The sequence below is a fragment of the Camelus ferus genome, chromosome 12 (assembly GCF_009834535.1).
Source record: "Camelus ferus isolate YT-003-E chromosome 12, BCGSAC_Cfer_1.0, whole genome shotgun sequence".
Taxonomy (NCBI): Eukaryota; Metazoa; Chordata; class Mammalia; order Artiodactyla; family Camelidae; genus Camelus; species Camelus ferus.
Genome location: NC_045707.1, coordinates 50,355,227 through 50,370,715, shown reverse-complemented (window position 1 = coordinate 50,370,715; position 15,489 = coordinate 50,355,227). Strand labels below are relative to the sequence as shown.

Here is a 15,489-nt window from a genome sequence, read left to right as displayed (position 1 = left end):
CTGTGTTTTAGTCCAGGTTAGAGCAGGAACCAATGGAGAGCTCTGAGCAGAGAAGTGACAAGATCTAACTTAGGTTTTAAAAGGATCACTCTGTCACCTCTGCTGAGAACAGACTGTAAATGTTGTTTAATGTGGACTGTGAGTATAAGTTATTATGTCTGATTTCATATGGGCTAGATCCTTTATAAGTAAACATGCCTAATATTTCAAAAGAGCTGAAGATGGCCAAGGGATGAGGAAAGGCCAGTATAGATAAACAGTGTTGATTGGTGTATAAGAACGAAAGATGGCCAGGAGTTTGCTGGTGCTGCAAAATACAGAGATGACAAGATTTTAATGAGTTGTCGTAGATGAAGATCTTCGACCATTTTGAAAGTTTGAGAATGAAATGAATAAAGGTTGACCCTGTGTCAATAAGTAAAATACTTTTTAGGTTAGATTATGATGAATTGCGGCTTCATAAAGTGTTCAATTATCAAATGTAATACTGTCACCCCCAAATTAGTAGTTTAAAATTACAGTAAAATTTTGCTCGTGAAACTGCAATTTGGGCAGGGCTCAGCAAGAACTGCTCTATTTCCACAAAACATTAGCTGGGAAACTTCGAAGGCTAAGAGTTGGAACCATCTGCATTCTTCCTCACGTGTCTGGTGGTTGATGCCGAAAGACTCAGACAGAGGGCTGCATTGGGCTTCTAGGATATTATGATTCATAATAAGAAAAATATACTTGGTCTTCTTCCCATTCCTGACACAGAGCTCCTAAAACCCTTGGAATTTCCTATGAGGAAAGTAATGTAGAGGTCTTTCATTATGTTAATGAAGTGACTTTTGTAAAGCATCTAAGGATGAAGGCCAGTTGCTAGGGGAACCAACTTTGTTTAGAGAGAGAGAATTTTCAGTCCCACCACCAACATCTAGGAGGGGAGAGGGGTTAAAGATTAAGTTCAATCACCAATAGCTAATAAGTTAATCAATTATGCCTGTGTAATGAAGCCTCCATGAAACCCCAAAAGGACAGGGTTTGGAGAACTTCTGGATTGGTGAACCAATCGGTCAGAAGCACAAGTGATAACCTGGACTGGTGATTGACATCTGAAGGGGGAAGGAAAGCAATCTTGGAGGACTGAACCTTTACCCTGTGGACTCTGATGTTATCCCTGGGTAGACAGTGTCAAAACTGAGTTCAATTGTAGCATACCCAGCCGGTATCACAGAATTGCTTGGTGGTGTGGGGGGAAAAAACTGACGCATCAGAATTGGTGATCAGAATCTTAGCTTCTGTATGTCTATGTGGACTCTCCATGGACTCCCCAGCATGACAGTTATAGGGTTACTGAACTTTTTACATATTAGCTTGGGACTCCCAAGGTGAATGTCCTGAGAGATGGAGGGAGGCTGGTAAAAGCTGAATCACCATTTATGACTTAGCATCTGTAGGCTTGCAGCATCACCCCTGCCACTCTCTATTTGTTGGAAAGCTAGTCACTAAAGCCAGTCTATATTCAAGGGGAGGAGGATTCAACTTCAAAGATACATAGGAAAAGTTTCAGATAATTTATGTACATGCTTTAAAACCACTACATAAATGTTTTACTTATGGCTCTTTAGATACACGGAACACACTTACATATGCCTCTGACCCTGATACTGCCAGGCCCTCCCAGCCTGGCCCCTTTCACAGGAGCAGCAGACTGCCAATCCTCTTCGCTGGAGAGGAGGTCTGAACATAGATGAAGCTCTGGGAGTGAGAACAGAGAAAAAGATCCTCCTATTTGTGCCCACAGAGGACAACAAGGGATAATTAAGTTTCAAGAAACTATTTTATTTTCTTGCAATGATGGAGAGGTAGTCTAACGGAGAAGATGAATAGACAGGTTGAGTTGGCAATCAAGCAATAATGAAATTACTGACTCCTGAGCATCTTCACCTAGATATTCAGTCAATGCCTTGAGCTCAGCATGTCCAAGGCAGAAGCTCAGCTCTATCCTTCCTCAACTCTACCCACTTGTATTCCCTATTTTCATTTCCCTACCCACCACCCTACTTGGCAATCAAGTGGCATCCCCTCCCTCTCTTCCACAACCTATATTTAATTCAGTAAAAATCCACCTCCTAAATATCTCTTGAATCATCTCTTTCTATCTCCACTGCTTCTGCCCTAATTCAATCCTCAGCATCTCTCATTCATAGCAACTAAATGAACTGGCTATTTTGCCTCTCCTTTTATCATTTCACCTTCCACACTGTCAATTATTATCTTTCTAAAACACAGATCTAATAAGGATGTTGTCTTGGGTAAAACCATGTCTCTTCATTACTGTAATGGTTCCTCATTACTTACAGGTTGAGAATTTTAGTTTTCAGCAGGGTATAAGTTTAGGTTTTATATTTCATCTACATGTGCACTCAGCAATCCAATCACTCCTTCGTTCTTACCTTTTTCCAAACACACCATATCCTCTCTTGCCTCTGTACTTTTTGACCATGGTGTTTCCTCCAGCAAAGAACTTTACCTCTTGGGTTCATCAGTGAAAATACTTTTTCTTTCAAATACCAGCTTCAGTGTCATCTCTGTTGAAGAATCTTCACTCTAAGTCAGTGTTAATTACTTTTCTGTGTTCCATAGAATCTTGTACTCATTTTTAAATAGTTCTTACTAAATTATTTTATAGCTAGCAATTTCCACACCACTACACCATGGAATCTGTAAGTTCATTAAGCATACAGAACACTACCTTATGTATCTTTATATCTTACCTGTGGCTGTCACATAAAATATAGTAAATAAGTATATAATAAATTAGTAAATGAATACATTAGAATTAGTATGTTTTAAGTTTGCAGAAACTTTACACTTGCTCAAGAGGTTGAACTACACAGTGATCATTTAAAACAGAAGAGAGAAGCAGCAAACTATTCTTGTTGGGTCATTAGCTGAAACACAAAAGGGCCAGATCTGAATAAGGTAAAAGCATTGTAAAATGCTAGCCCTTTTGAAAAGAAATAAGAGAGAAATAAATGTAGATGATAGATGAATGGATGGATGGATGGATATAGCACTAGATACCTTAAGCTGTAACAGAATTATTCTGCTCAAGAAAAGATGACTTCTCTACCTAAGACTTGCCCAGAAGGGTAAGCCATGGGAAATGTGTAGCAGCCCTCCCAGCCACAAAGTTTCACAGAAAAGAGAAGTGGTCAATAACTTAGAACTCACCAGTACTAGTAACATACTCATCAACACTGTCAAAAAAACAACCAATTCCTTTCATAACAAAGTGTAGGATTTAATAATTCTAGTTAACAATGGAATCAATAAAAATGTACAGAATTTCCCAGAGCTTGTATATTAGATCTACAAATAAACGTCTTATCATTTTTACCATATAAAATGTGACCAGTTTTCATTGTAGCCACCTTTCATGCTACATGCTTATGCAAGGTTAACATCTTTAAAGTAGTACAATGAGAAGAGTATGGATAGAGTTCCTCAGCTCTCTTCCTGTTATCCAAAAGGAGAAGAAACTGGCATTCATAAATACCAAGGTTTAGTAACATGGAGAGAAAGTTTTTTAAAGATCTGAGCAGAGAGTCATGGCCACTCAAACCAGAGGGTCAGAGAACTGCACCTCCATGTGTTTCTCATTGCAACACTGATGGAGGGAACCAACTTGGCATATAAGAGACATTTTGCTTTTATTTTTCTATTTTTTGTCTTCTTTCCCTCCTTTTGCTTTGTATATCTTTCTTTTATTATTTTTTTCTCTTCATCTCTTCCTTTGTTATCTTTTTCTTCCTCCTTTCTCTTTCCTCTTTTTAAAAAAATGTCACCAGCAATTTTCTTTACTCACTGTCAATTTCTCCCTGTAGAAGGGGCACCCCTATCTCCCTGAATGTCACAGATTCAAAATATTATAAATGTGCCAAATAGTAGAGGGGAAAAGCTGACAAGTCCTGATTCCACAAATGGTAAAGAGTGAAACTTTCTCTGGGAAAAGAGGCACTCAAATCTTCCCCAAGTTGTCACCACCCATGATGACCTTCAATCAATGACAACACTATCTTCTTACGTTGGTGGTTAGCTTCTCAAAGATTTTCCAAGTACATTATGAGAAGCAATCTTGGGATTGAATTTCTCCCTCACCTCTCAAAATGATGTATAATTAACAATTATTGCTTTCCATTGACTGAATGAAAATTTTCACGTCTGAAGATGTTCAAGCAAAAGCAGGCAACCACTAATGAAAGATGTTCTAAAGAGGATCTTATTGTGGAAACTGCGATAAAGTACCCCTTAAAGATCTTCCAAGTCTGAGACTAAATCGCCTCATGTAACCAACACCATAGTGGGAGTAAAAAAGGCAAAGCAAAACCCACTTAAACTGAAACGTAAATAAGGTGTTTATTCATTGACTAATAGGGCTACATTCCAGATCTCCAGATGACTTGTCATGTGTTCTTTTTTTACAAAAGAATGATACCTTCATACAATATTTTCCAATTACTTCAGAAAATAGAAAAGAATAATGGCAAAGTAAATGCAAACCAGAAATGCAAACAGAAACCAAAGCTTTCCAGTTCAGTAGCGCCAAAGAATTTTACTGGAGGACCTAGTGATCATTTACCCCAATCAGGAGGAAAACTGTTGGACTGAAACCAATGAGAGAGATTGTGAAATTGATGACATTCCACCCTATCCAAAGATTAACTAAGTTAACGGTGTAACTGAAAGAGTGTGATTTGAAGATATGCCTTGTAAATACTGAAACTTGATGTTTTTCAAATAGAGATTAGTATCTAATTGCATAAAGGTAAAACATGCTTCTGATTAACAGGGAAAAAAGCTAATCTGGGAGATGCTCTTGATTAGATTGGCCATTCCATGCAAAATGTCACAGTGGCAATCAGAAAACGCATCCTTGAAATGCACAATGAAGAAAGGTTTTAAGAACAGAATCGTTTACCTACAGAGACTAGGGGACAATTCAGTCTACTCCTTGTGTACAAAGGCTCAGCCAGAGGAAATGATGCAATGTCTTTGAGAGGTTCCAGAAAACTGAACAAAGGATAAGAAACAGATTACACTGCTGCTTCATCCAAGTTCCATCACCTCAATGGCTACTCATCCTCCTTCCTATTCCCCACAGTCGTGAACAATCTGGAACCAATGGCAGAAGAGGAAACAGAGTCATCACCCTAAAGGTTGCACTAATCAAGTCTAGTCTGGTATTAATTTGAGGTAAATAAGGCATGTAATGGCAGGAAGTGGATATATTTCCATAACATATAAAAATTAGTAACATTTCTTAAAATAGAAATTATTTTATCAGTAAAATTAGAAAGTACTTAATGTGCATCATTAGAGATGGGTGTGAGGACAGACAATGGCCAAGGAAAAGGAAAACTATAAAATGAAAAAGAAAAATACCTGATAATGAAAATATTAATAGTATATTATATTAAAATTTCTAAAGAAATAATTATTTTATTGGTATGATAAATATGAATGATGAATATAAAAGATATTTGATCACATGAAAAGATATAAAAGATTCTGAAAATGTAGGTTCTTTTCTGCATTGGAATGACAGGCAATTTCCAGATTAAAACTGGATAATGTTCCAACAGTAATTTGAAAGACACTTATTTAGAGTTTAGAATATATGTTCCCATAGAAACATTGTTGAAAAGTGTGAATTGGGTTCCTAGGTTACCTGTGAATTCTATTTAAGCCAAATATGTAGAAAAATGATATTAACTTATATTTTGAATCAGGAGAAAAATAAAACTTTCACACTGGAACAAGAATTAGTCATAAGCAGATGAAAAACATAAGGAAATAATTTTTTGGTGCTCCTGGGAAAGGGCTTCTGGGAGATGTCAAAGAATTTAACTGTTGATTGTAGCAGATCATTACTTAGATTCACTTACACTTCTTTCTTCTCTAACTACCCCTTCCCTTTAGTAATCGTATCTAGTTTGTGGCTTTAAATATCACCTATAGGCTGAGATTTCACAAAGTTATAACTCCAGCTTAGGCCTCTCTGCTTAACTTCAATCACATATACCCAACACCTCCTTGTTTGGCAGGTGTCTCAAATTGAACAATCTCAAACTGGATTTCTGATCCCTCCTGCCCCACCCCACCCCCAAACCTGACTCACCCTCCATCTTTTCCATCTCAGTTAATGGCAATTCTGTTCTTCCATCTCTGGCTTCTTTTTCCTCTCATACCCTAAATCCAATCATGTAGTATATACTATCAGCTCTACCTTTAACATACATCTAGAAACCTACTTCTGTTTCTCATTTTCTTTGATCCAAGACACTATCACCTCTTAGCTACATTGTTGCAACTTCCTCCTAGCTGAACTCCCTGACTTACTCTTGCCCTCAAAAGTCTATCCTCAGCACAGCAGCCAGAAAGATCCTGAGGAATCACAAGTTAATGATTTCAAGATCCTCCAACAACTTCCATCTCACTCAGAGTAAAGCCAAAATGCTTTCCTCGCTCTGTGCTCCATCCCCAACCTCTCCAAGCTTATTTCCTACTCCTTTTCCCCTCTCTCCTGCCACTCCAGCCTTCCTGGACCCTTCACTCCCTCGAGCATTCCAGTGATGACATTCTCTTGGTGTCTGTGACCCTGATGTTTTTTCCCTACCTCTTGAAATGCTCTTCTCTGTATAACTACACAGTCGCCTCTCCACCTCACGTCTACTGAGTCTTGGCTGAAATTTCACCTACTTAGGGCTTCAATGACCATCATACCTTTTTAAAAACTTCTAACCTCCCCAGCCACTATTGCATGCCTCACATTTCCTTTCCTTTTCTTTTTAGTCATTATCACCATTTAACATACTATACATTTAACTTATTTGTTTACTGTCTGTTTCCTGCATTCTAGAATATAAGCTCCCTGGGGTCAACAGCTTTTGTCCCCAGTACCTAGAACAATACCAGGCACATAGTGGGCATTCAAATATTTATTGAATAAATTGAATAAATAAATAAATAAAATAATTTCCTTTCACAAGTGCTCTCTTGGCACTGTTCTCATCTACCTTTATCCATCATAGAGATTTCTTTTTATAATTAAAAATGGAGAAAAGAGAAAAAGTCACTAGCATCCTATCTGGTCTCTCCATCTCCATTCTTGCCAGTCTTCAATTAAATTTCCACCCAGCTGCCACGGTGATCTCCCTAAAACTCAAACCTGCTCAAACCACATCTCTGGAACTTTATGACTTTGAAGATAAAATCCATCCTGTTAACCTGGTTTATAAGACCTCTCATCATCTCCCTCTTGCATATCGTTCCAGCTTCATAGTGAGTTATTCATATTTCTGATGAGGAAGAACTTGAGGCAGTAAAGAGATTTTGAATCGGGGATTTCTCCCGTAGATCAGTGGCTGTTGATGCGGGGTCAGGGCAGTTTGGTGACAGCTAATTTGGCCACTGGCCATTCTGACACATGAGGCCATCCCCAGGTCACTATGCACTACTCATGGAGTCTCTATACCTTTTAAGAACATAGTGAAGTTGGCTTATCAGCTCCTTCTTTGTTGAACTAAATGTTATATAAAACCCTAGCACAATAAAATATTTTAAAGTGAAGCTCTTCTACTTAAGATAATGGGAATTTAAGGGGGTAGAAGTCAAGCCCTGACCGTTCAGCTCCCACACACCTGGTATGGCCCCAGAAGCCCCTTTGAGCAACCACTGCTGAGGGGCTCCGAGTCATAAGTGTCAGACAGCCTCACAATACAGTGACACAGAAGAAGAAAGCCTTTCAAAACAGCCACATCTATTGGTAATTTACAAAAATTGTCCAAGGAACTGAAATGCACTTTGCTGTCCTCTCCTCCTCTGCTTAGTGTATGACAAATAGCAATCTCTCCAAATGGCAGGAAACAACAAAACAAGAAATATGCCAGCATCTGCATCGTGCAGGAGATAGAACATTATGCAGGTTTTCGCCTAATGACTAGCTCCTAAGGGAGTAATTAGGATTTGGTGCACTGCTAACTGAAGCTACCTCAGCTTCTCTGCCAGAGGATTCTGAGAAAAGGTTTGTTGTTTCAGTGTCTAAATTGCATTTTAGACCGACTGTTTGAGTAGAGTGCATATAGGGACAAATGACATGAATGTTCAGCAAGTAGTGTTTGTGTTCACATCCTGTCTCTGTGCCTCAGATCTATGACAGGTTTATTTTTCAGAAGCCTAATAAAAATGATATAAAAGTGGAAAGGAGAGTTTTTAACTGCCAGAAGGTACGATTTTCATTTTTAGATATTAAGATGAGAGAGCTTAAAAGGAGGCTGTCAGGGGTATTTTGTCAAGCCACTTGCGAATGGACATGTTGATTTTCAAATTGAGAAGTAAGACCCTATCCAATTCTGAAGGCCCAGTTTGAGCCAGACAAAATCAACTGCAGTATTAGTCCACTCAGAAGAAGGGCTGTTGCCAGTGCAAACCTCATGGTCTCTCCGACTTGCAATGAAACACATACATAAATCAACAAGTAACTCTGTGTTTTTTTTTTAAACACTTCTACAGTGGCTTGCCCTTCCCCAACTTTCTAGCAACATAAGTCAGCTCCCCAGGGGATGGGGGGCCAAAGAGGCCTCTTGGAACAAATAGATTTTCCTGTCTGAAACCTATCATGACTTTGGAAGAACCAAGAAAAAGGAGCCATTGTTTCTAAACTTTATGCAAAAACTATCACACTTAGTTTATTTCAAGACTGAACTAATTGCAATAATGATTTTGAGTAGCCCTTCAATAAATCTGGGACAATTAAGGGATAAATGGCTACCTGTAGCTATACTGCACACCCCACCCCACACATGCACACATACTCAGCTACAATGTGTGCATGCCACCACACATGTACACATACATCATACACACAACACACACCACATACACCACATACAAACATGTTGCACACACTCATACACATCAAGAGACACCACACACATATGCAAATACCACATACATACCCCACACACAGGCACACACAACACATGCATACACAGGCTACATATAAATACATAACACACACATACATACGAATGCATACAAGTACACATTATACACACCATACTTCCCACACCTATATGCACACAAAATGCACATGAACATACAACACTTGAAAACACATACCACATACCGCAGATATATATACACACTGCATATAATTTACTGCAAATATACACAGATGCACACCCATAACTCACAGAGACATACCCCCCACACCATTTACAATTGCACACCCCACACCTACACCACATTCCACAAATATACATATACCGCCTACAAATTCACCACACACACATATACACACATACCACATGCAAATTAACCACATACACATTTATATCACATACAAACACACCTCCGTGCACACACATAATGCACAAATCCCACATTCAAATGCATATACTTACACATCACAAGCATATACACACTATGCACAAATGCATATCCCACATAAACACCACATACCCATATGTCCCATGTACAAATACCACACACACGCTGCAGACAAATACATCTTATAAACATATACACATACAGCACATACATACACCGACATGCATGTACATACCACACACATTACCATACACCATAACACATATCACACACAAAACACATATATACACACCCCAAACCACTTACAACAGAGGTTCTGGGGGAAATCCAGGAGAGACAATTCAAAGAGAATTAAGACTATAGGGCACAATGTGGAAGTTGGATTCAGCTTGAATTGACTTAAGAACCATGTTAAACTGTTGCCTACAGATCACTGCTGCTTTACCCCATGTAGGGAAAGAAAGATAGATAAAGTGCGGCCAGAGGTCATGGTGGAACTTCACCTCTTCTCTGCCCAATACAAAATGTTCCACTTCTTCCACAGTCTGGTAAGAGCATTCACTGGAGAAGGGGTCAGGGTGGTGCTAGGATCGCTAGGAAGGCCAGAAGAGGAGCTGGGGTGACAAGGGCCCCATCTCCCAGGACCACAACCCTTATCAGTGAGATTCTGGGATTTGAGCACCTTCCCCAGTTCTGCAGATCATCTGACCTTTAATGCTTTCAGATCACAGAAGAATACTTGTTTTCAGTTCCAAAAAGGCCAGTGCTCTCATAGGTCCATTTTCCACCCGTAAAGCAGATGAGATTGTGATGATAGGTCCATGTTCATGCATTTGGGAGAGAGGCACTGCTTTTTCAAGAGCCAGGGAAAAAATACCATAAAGGAAACACTATTTACAAATGATTACAATGCATGGACACACACACACATGCAGAGGAGCAGAGAACAGACTCAACCCTGTGGTCATGGAGCCATGCAATGAACGAGACAGCTGAAAGCCAGGAAGGTGAACTCACGTTCGGAACTGATAAGAGGCGTTGTTTAGCTTTCCTTTATTCTTTGTTTTGATCTAAGGCTGCCTCTCCTATCACTTTCTCCCTTGACGCAGTCTCTCATTGTCAGCACGGAGACTAAAGAAAATGCTCATTCCATGTAAGAGCAATACACTCCCCTCCTTTTGTCTTTTTCAGGAAATCAGTAGCTCATGTTTCATTAACCGGAGTGTTTTGCCTTATCTCATTCCTATAAGTGAAGTGGGAACTTCAAGGCCGTAATTTAGAATTATTCTGTCCAACTTATCCTAAATGGATTCTGTTCTCATTGCAACATTTATCTCTAGACCTTTACTAAAGATTAAATTAAGGCTCACCTACAGGCCCACAATTGTCCTCTCTTTGGAGCTGAGGTCTTTAGAAACATAATGAAATGTGACAGGCTTTTGAAGTGGGCTCTATCCTTTTATGGACAAATGGATTCCTTGCCATTTTAGAAGTCAGTCTCTACATTATTTTCTACTTTATTTTACAGAGGACCTGGGAGACTCTGGGTTTCCTAATCAGATGATACTTGCTCATTGTTCCAGAACAATCTTACAGAGATTTGTTCCTTTTTCTGATATTTATTTGAAATTTGAGGCCTAAAAATAAGTCATTAGGTGGAAGCTTCAAAATATTCTTTTATCACATAAGTACCAAAAATGAGGATGAATAAGGTTGCAGGCTAATGTGGCAATTTTTCACAGTGTGCAATTAAACTTCCAGAGAAAACTCATAGTGCTAAGAGCTGGGTGACATTCTTCTAGGATGCACTAGTCCCCTGGTCGAGTTTTTCATGACTGGCATCTGTTCTAATTACTTGGATCCTGTGTTATGCCAATGGTTAAGTAGTTAACCATTGAGTTCAATTTCAGTCCTGTTTTAAAAATAAGACAGGTCTCAAAGAAGTTAAATGAGTTCCTCAGAGTCATCTAGATAGTAAATAGCCGAGGCTAGGTCTTGTCATTGAATTCTACTTCAATACCCTTTTCACCAACTTGTATGGTCATCCAAAGATGTGTAATTATGAACTGTGTTCTAACAAGACGCCACTGTTTCAATGACTGAAAGGGGGCATTACAATTCAATATACTAGCTCGATTATTCTACAGCATCTAACAGTACTCTAAAAATACATAAATTGTTATAGCTTATAAAAAAACACAAGTATCTCTTCTCTGACTGTGGTATGATAGAAACCAAGCTCAGAAGGGTCTATTCAGGAGCAGTAGAAGGAAAATTAAACTTACCAGATTCCTTAGATTTTAGTCTTGATTATCACCAATAATTCTGTGTCTTTCGACAAGTCCTTAATTTTCACACGTAATATTGGGCAAGTCTGAAAAAGAGGTGCTTCTGTTAAGATTCTCAGGTGCATGACTGGGCTACATAGTGACTGAAATCCCTTTCAACACTGAGTTTCTATTATTTCCTGACTGTTTACCAGGAAGTCAGTTTAATACGCTCCCCTTATTGGCCCTTTCAAGGAGTTTCACTTCCAGCACAGATGGCCACAGTGGAGTCCACCCACAAAGCAGCCCTGCTATGCAGAAAACCAACCCACAGTTTCAGGGAAAACACTGTAGCAAAGACTGCTAGCGATCCACCAATTCCATTTGTTTCTTCTTTCTGGTATTAAAATCCCCCACCCAGATTTTCAATGGGTTTAAGATCTTCCAACTAAAGATGACAGTTCCTGGCTTCCCTTGCAAGTAAGTGTGGCTCTGTGCCTAAATTCTGACTAATGACATGTGAACCATGAGTGGTGTGTATAACGCTAGGTTTCATTCCTAACTAGAAAGGATGCACTTTCCAATTCCTCTTTTCCCCTTCCCACTGTCTGGGGGAGGATTGTTATAGGCAACATAGACAGAGATCGGGAAGCTGTCTATTAAATATAACAGAGTTAATATACCAGCTCTGCATTGCCTGCTTCTAGACAGGCTCATGAAAGAAAAATGCCTGTGAGTCTCTTTGTTTTAGCATTTTAAATGGTTCATCCAGTGGTACAGCCATCCATGAATGCTACCATGGAATAAAATGAAGACTCCGAGCAGGATGCCCCAGCCTTGGATTCTGTTTGGTAGTGACCTGGCCACAGCATCAACTGTCCTATTTACAGAGAAGTTGTTTTAGTTGTAGACTAAGACATGTCTAGTTCCTAGTTCATAAGAAGACCTGCTGATTACTAAGACTGATGATGTTTTTGTCTAACATATCCTGTAAAATAATGATAGAAATGAATCCTTATCCTTAACATATTATAGTCAATATACTTTCAAAAATTTCAATTTCAATAAATAATTTCACATTACAGAAACCTAGTATAAACTATAAACATAGTATAAAATATAAGCCTAAGGGCCACCAACAACTAAATAATCAGCCTTAGGTTGTAGCAGCCACCAGATTGTCTTTAGAAAAGTGTTTCTTCAAATGAAAGATCTTTGTGAATCCTGAAATCCCAGGAACACAAGGACTAGACATCATTAAGTTTTCTGCCAGTGTGCTAGTAGAATTATTTACAAATTTTTCACTTTTCTTGTCAGTTTGCTACAATCTCTCCTTTAACACATCTCTCCTTTAACACCAGACTAAGTCCTAAATCATTATGGGAGTATGTAAAACCAAGATCTGGTATTTTATCAGCATCTAGCTTGAGAATAAAACTTGGTCATGGTAACTGTGGCGGGTGTTGCAGTGTGATTCACTCAACAACCATCCCGATCTCTTCCAGCATGACTTCCTGTAGAGTAAAGACTGGAAAAACAAAACCATGTTCCCCAGAGGGTTCTGCATGGGTCCCAGTTTCTTCTAAGCCAACTCACGTTCTGTAAACTACCTGATACCTTATATTAAATCTCTGTGTTTGCACTGGCTAACCTAAATTCTATTTCTGTATCTAAGAATCTTGACTGCTACAGGGATATGATAATCCTCTGCCTCTTTAAGGGTTGAAGACATGAGGAGGTTCATAAAACATATTTTTATGGCTATCCTCTTATCATTGGCACTTTTAACATTATTTATTTTGTTGAGAGGAAGAGAAGGAAGCACCAGCAGGAGACTGGGTCTTGGGAGCTCTGAGGGCTAATCAGAAGTGCTAAGTAGCTCCCTTCTTATTCCAGACTCATTCACTAGCCATCTGCCCAGACACACAGTCATTTTCACACCAGTCTTGATATGAAAGCCAATGCTGGGAGACAATAGAGAGCCACTGAGTTTTCGGACAGGGCATTTTGATCATTTATTATATTTTTAGAGGCCAAAGGAGTGAACAACAGAAATTATAACCATTAGAAACCCTGTTGATAGAAGAATTGTTAAGCCTGCTTCATGCAGATTTGATGTCTCAAAGTGTGATTCCCCAACCAGCAATATCAGCATCACCTGAAAACTTCTGAGAAAAATGCACATTCTCACATACCTACACACACCCCAGACCTGCTGAATCAGAAACTCAGGGCTGGGCCCAGGAATCTGTTTTAACCAGGCCTCCTGGTGATTCTGATGCCTGTTCAAGTTTGAGGACCACCGGTGTAGGTCGCCCAACCCTAGCTGAGGAGTTCAATGGATAAAAACAATGTTAGAAAGAGCATTGTGCTGGGAATTTGAATCATAGGGTTTGAATTTTGGATTTTTAACTAATAATTAAGTACCTTTGAACTGGTCACTTAACTTTTCTGAGATTCCATTTCCTCATTTGTGAAATAAAGTAATGGGATGACATGTTCTCCAGCACTCACAAATTCTGTTTTCTATCTGTTCTGGACAAAATTAACACTATTATCCTTGATTAGCATCCCATTGCTTCCTGATCATCATGACCTTTTTAGTATAAATCTGATGATAGAAATTTCCCAGCACTCTATTCCTTCAAGCAGTACTTGAAAGAAAATGAACAAAAGATACATGTAGTTCTCCACCCCAAGTCAATAGTCCAGGAAGACATTCCAGCCTAACTCAGGACTGGTAAAATCCACTGGATATCTGAAAGACCAATGCAATATTTAAGATATATTGAGAATTACCAATATCCTAGAAATATGTAAAAATTACTTATATGTGTCTTTTATATAACTAATGATTTTGATCACACGTGAGACTGGAATGTTAAGGACTAAAGTTTCACACTTTAAGATACTGTGTGTGTACGCGAGTGTGTGTGTGTGTGTGTTGTGTAAATTAAATGCCTTAATCTTCTTCCAAAATTTAAGAATTGAAACTCACTAACATTTCAGCTAAGACTGAGGCAGTTAGTAATTATACTTGGGAAAACTACAAAATTACATCCCTTAACAATGTGGAAACACTGCAACACTGACAGAAGATTGCATTTACTCAGAGAACTTGGGAACTATAGGGAAAAAAGTCATGTGTGTAATTGAAGTTTACACAGAAGAGAGGAAGGCTTTGGCCTACCTATGAAGCAGTAGGGAGCAAGAGTTAATCAGTTAATAAATTTGCTCAAGATGTAAATGCAAACTCTTTGCAAAGATATAAAATAATAAATTAATAGACGGTAGAAGAAGGTACAGCAGAAATGTGTGTCCCTTATGTCAGAGACTGTGTCTTCCTTCCCACCACCTATCTTGGCATATAGTAGGTACTTAGTAAATATTTGAGATTGAATGAATGAATAAAGGTTGAGGATGAGACTATTTTAATTCTTTGTGTATAATCACACACAAAAAAACCCACAATATTTTTGCTGTGTGTTTCAAGCAAGAGCGAGTTACTTTACCTTTAATGAGCCTAAAATATAGTATTTCATTCCAATTTTTGTAGTGCCAGTGGAGCGAGCATGAAAATTTCATACAAGTTTCATTATAAGTTGAACCTTGTGAAATTACACATATTCACTGCTTATGGCCCACAGAAATAGTAAATTCAAAATGGCTCAAACTTTTTTTTTCTTTGGTCTAGGAGATATCACCTACATTTAAAAAGCTGATTAGTGCTCTTTGTAAACACTGAGTCACAAAGGGTTAATCCTGGCACTATAGAAGGGGTGAAGCCAACATATGTTATCAAGACCCCCTCTTAAAACCTGGGACTATCAATTATCTACAGGGG

The 15,489-nt window shown here is 38.7% G+C and overlaps 2 long non-coding RNA genes across 2 annotated transcripts in view; one reads left to right on the top strand and one right to left on the bottom strand.

Moving 5' to 3' along the window:
• LOC116667737 overlaps nucleotides 1-11,833 on the bottom strand; it is a 73,109-nt gene extending 61,276 nt beyond the window's left edge. The window contains exon 1 of the long non-coding RNA XR_004324760.1: nucleotides 11,664-11,833. This is a non-coding gene — a long non-coding RNA (uncharacterized LOC116667737). The remainder of the gene's footprint in view (nucleotides 1-11,663) is intronic.
• LOC116667738 overlaps nucleotides 1-15,489 on the top strand; it is a 158,297-nt gene that overhangs the window by 2,816 nt on the left and 139,992 nt on the right. The gene's annotated exons all lie outside the window — the stretch shown is intronic.